The sequence below is a fragment of the Stegastes partitus genome, unplaced genomic scaffold (genome assembly GCF_000690725.1).
Source record: "Stegastes partitus isolate 25-593 unplaced genomic scaffold, Stegastes_partitus-1.0.2 Scaffold276, whole genome shotgun sequence".
NCBI lineage: Eukaryota > Metazoa > Chordata > Actinopteri > Pomacentridae > Stegastes > Stegastes partitus.
Window position 1 is genome coordinate 207,501 of NW_007578007.1, and position 4,782 is coordinate 212,282.

A 4,782-nucleotide genomic window follows, 5' to 3' on the forward strand; every position below is an offset into this window, starting at 1 on the left:
GTCAGCTGGGATAGACTCCAGCCCCCCATGACCCTAGTGAGGATGAAGCGGTGTATAGATGATGGATGGATGGATTCTTTAAATAACGTAGTGCACAACTGCTGCTGCAGTGCATAGCTGAGGAAGTTAGCACAGCAGCCCAGAAGTAATGAAGAGAAAGCTCAAGCCATCATTCGCCACAAGGCCTTGTGTGTGTGTGTGTGACAGTTTGTGTGTAGAAGGCTCACAGGTTGGAGGAAGAAGCTGCTCTGAAGTCTACTTATGTTTCAGTTTTTGGGATTACTGTGTAAAAGCAACTTGAATGAGTGTTTGGATGTAAACATGCTCCAGAAACAACCTCTCTACACACTGTTCTTGTAACTGCACACCGATATTACCTGAAATAACGGAGAACTCTAATGGTCTAAACCACCCCCGCTGATAGGGGGCGACAAACGGGTCTGTTGTCCCGGGCCCAGAGTGGGGTGGGGGGCCCAGAACTGGACCCTCATTGAATTATGGATTTTTTTCCCCCCAAAGAAGGGCTATTAATGGAAAGAAACAGTGCAATATTTGAGTTAGAAGTTTTAATTTGTTTTCGTCTGAACTGTCCTTAATATCTTTGGAGTTGCCCTCCACCCCCACCTCCAACATTAAATGGTTTGGCCCCTGATCAACGTCTGATGTCCTTTTATTGGAAGTTGGGATTTTGCACTTCAGCACCAAAATGTCCGCTCAGCAGAAGTCTGGTGCTCAGAAAAGGAAAACGAAGAGAAAAAGAGAGGAAGAAAACAGAGGCCTTAGAGATTTGCTTAAAAAATACTTTAAAAAAGATGGTGACAACGAAGCTAGAACTAGTAAAGTCAACGTAGAGCGAGGTAAGAAACGGCGGAGCCAACGTTTGTCAGCCTTGTAACGGTTTTTGGCTAGCTCTTAATATCCGTTAGCTAAAAATCCTGACAAAACACGGTTTGTTTGACAGAAACGGACGAGTTTAGTGGCTCCGTCAGAGAGGATGAGACAGAGAGGCCGAGGCGAGAGATCCACCTGCCGTCAGGTAACAGAGATGAGGAGGAAGGGGCCAGCTGGTCCACAACAGAGGGACAGAGTCAGACCACGGATGAGACTGAGAGAGGGAGCGTCAAAGTGCAGCGGGAGGGTCTTGCTGCCCAGTCGGACAGTCTGAGCAGGATGGATGGAAGAGATGTAAAGAAAGCAGAATAGAGGAGAATAAGAGGAGGCAAGGTGAGGAGCAGGTGCGGAGAGGAACAGGAGAGGAAGAGCAAAGAAAAGGGGAGATGTGTGGGGGGGGGGGAGCATCTAATATCATCTTGTCCCGGGCCCAGGGAAGGCTGTCAGCTGGCCTGTCTGATACCACCAACTTCCTTTCCATCTGATAGGCTGGTATCAGCGATATCGATCTGATATTGATGCTTTGTGCAAATACGCCTAATGTGTCTGGTAAATCTAAAAAAAACCAAAAAAGCAGTGCATTTCAAATCATAATTATACAAGACACCAGAGTTATTATTATTTATTTCTTTGTTTGAGTTCATTAAGAAGTAGTGACATTTGCACTTTATTTATATTCGACCTATTTTATTTCTTAGCTCTATCTATCTATCATTGTGACTTTTAAATTAAATTATATGTTCTTATCCTGGTTTTTATCACAGAGATTGCTTTTATTCCCCTAAGTTTTTTTTTTTTTTTTTAATTGTGTTTTATTTGTATTTATTTTGATCTTATTTATTTTATCTTGTCTTTTTACTTCCTTGCTGTTATGCTGATGAATGGTGGAGTACTGAGCACTTTTTTGTCTCGTCACTCCATCAAGTACCTGCCTGTCAGGTTCAATGTGTATTTCATTATGGAATGCCAAATGCTATTGTCACATTAATCACAACACTGACTTGTGTTAACGGCGCTTTACTGAACATCAGCTAACAACTTTCAGCAACATCAGCAGCTACCGCCTTGCGGGAGCGCCCCATATCAGAACTGCCGCACGTCTTGTGACGTCATCCCTTAGCGACATTGTAGTCTTTAGCGTGCACATTCAGCAGTCCACATAACATCTCCCCTTTTCCAGTTAACAGAGAAAACATGTATAAACACAAAAGTTATAGTTGCTTTAACCCTCAGCCATGTTACAAAATCTGAAAATATTTCGAATCTAAACTCAACTCAAGTAGTGTTATTTATTGTTTATCACAAACTCAAGATATGCACGGAGAAACTCTCAGCTCCAACAGGGTAGTATTAAATGAGTTTAAACAAAGTCTCTCCTGCTAGCAGTAATGACTGAACTTCACTCACTACAGTTCCTCATCCAACTATGTCTCTCTTTATCTAAGGGGTGGCCTGACCTCGCTTCCTCTAGGGGGCAGTCTTTGTGCGGAAGGAGAATCTTGCAAAGGAGTCCCTGACACTGTCTCTGTGGGTGATTGGACTGGGGATGAGCCAGCCTCTGTGACAGCTGATGTTGAAGAGGGGCTGCTCCACCGGACTCTTCTCCTGTAGATTTGTCTGGTCAGTCGGGGAAGGGTCAGTGTTATCCGGAACAGCCTGAAGATGTCTCCGGTTACGCCGCAGCACAGCACCATCTTCTGTCTGAATTAAATAAGACCATGAAAGAAATTATCATTTCTGCATAGTTTCATGGTTTCCTGCTCACTCAGATGGTGTATAAGGTACAGTAGCTCCTGGAGACCACATGGTTGTGTTGAACTGTTCACTAAAAGATGAATACTTTGCAGGCAGATAAAAATAATTATTCTGTCACTGAAGGGTTCAGATAGAATAAGTTAGTGGCGTAAAGCAGATCTCATAAGTGACTGCCTAATTATGCAATAAATGAGTGAAAAAGATAATTTAATTATTTGAAGAGAAGTTAAAATACGTAGTTGTACGAGTATCTGTCCTCCTGATACTCAGTGTGTTGAATGTGTTCATGGTTGAATACCAGTGAGCTTTATTTGTATTTGTATGTAGTTAATTCAGTAAAGACGAGTGACCCCAGAGCCCCATGTGGGTTTCCTTCACTTCTCTATAACTGTTCCCCTGTTACAGCAGTCATTTAGCTGCAGTCATGTGATTTCCAGGAAACAGAGGAGGAATTCTGAGTGACTCAAGAACAGAATTAGGAAATGAAACAGCTCAGACTCCATTTTACAGTCGACAGAGGAGGAAAACAAGGTGAGTGTTGGTCCAACATTCTTCTTCTTCTGCTGTCAGAAAACAACGATGAACCTTTGGACCTTCTTTCTGTTCTGTTCTGGGGGTTCTTATTTCACAGCAGAGTCTTCAGACTGACTGCTGAGGCAGCTTTTGATGTCCTGAAGTAATCTTTACTGAAACCATTTCACTTTCTCTCTTCCGTTTTAAACATGGCAGATACGTAAAGATATCAGCAGCTGAAGGGCTGTTGGTGCAGCAGAGAACCAGGACAGCAGAAGGAAACGTTGTCAGGGTGTTTGAGCGGAAACTCTGGATTTATTATCAGAGGTGAAATATAATGTTAGGGGGATTTTTCTCCAGTATGCGTCTATAAAACTGATATGTGCATGTCCTGAACTGAAAGTGAGGGGCTGCTGAAAATGAGAAGGAGAGAAGCACTGATCCCACCATGAGAAGGGTTAAGACATGGATAGTGCTTCCTGTTGCTTAGAAGAATGTGACTGTCTGACAGATTGATGTAATCTGACACAAAACATGAACAAAGAACAGGGAAGTCCTTCAGCACGGTGTTGTCTCACAGGATTGGACGATCAGTGTGCCAAGAGATGTGGACATATCTGTGCACCAATGAAGGGAGGGCTAGGTCTAAACACAGCGACTCCCCTCCTCACTTCTAAACATATCAGGAGGAGAGAAGCAAAGAGGAAGCTCAGCCTCCATGAATAAAGTCTGTGAATGCAGCAAATGGAGCCAGTTAAAGTCTTCATGCGGTGGTGAAATGAATCCTGCAGTGGATGAGGTGGAGCATCAGCAAAGGAACAACTGTTAAACTGCACTTTTTAAACTACGAAGCACAACAGTGTCGTTGGCAGATGATGTGCTTCAATAGATTTATTTCCTCAGTTTAAAGTTGACAGTGAAACAGCGAGCCGACATCTTGACCAGAACCTTTGTTTGTTGTCGCCAAAGACGTGTTCAGACACATCATGTTGGTCTGAATGAACACCAGAGCTGAACAATGTGCACAGATCCTCACCTTCCATACATGTCCTGGGTTGTTCCTTTGGCCTCGCTCCACCTCTCCTCCACATGTTATGAAATGTGAGCTGCTAGTTTCGGTGGAATCCTGCTGACAAACTCAGCTCTCAGCTGGGCAGAGAAACATTGAGCTGGTTTCCTGTAGATGGAGAGGAGGAGCAGCACTGACCAGCTGACCAGTAGCATGAGAACAGGGAGGAAACACTACAGCTGTCGTTTAGTTCAGACTCAGTCGGAGGAACAAACCTGATTGTGGAGGCAGGTGAGAGTCTCGGTCACTGAGTCCGGTTTCTCTCTGAGGACTTTCTTCAGGTTTCACTTCTGTGGAGACAAAGAGACTGAATGAAGACAAACATGAACCTGTGTGTTACTTTGACTTTTGACTGAGCTCACAGTCAGTGTTGCTGGTTTTTCTCTCAGACTGACTGAAGTCCACAAGATGGATGTTTGTGAGGAGGAGGAGTTTCCATCCTCCAGCTGTCTGTCTATGAAGAGTGACTGGTCCAAAGGAGAACCTCCTGTCTTCAGTCAAGAACCAGAACCTTCAGGCACAAAGTAAGAGAACTGCCTCTAACTTATTCCTAC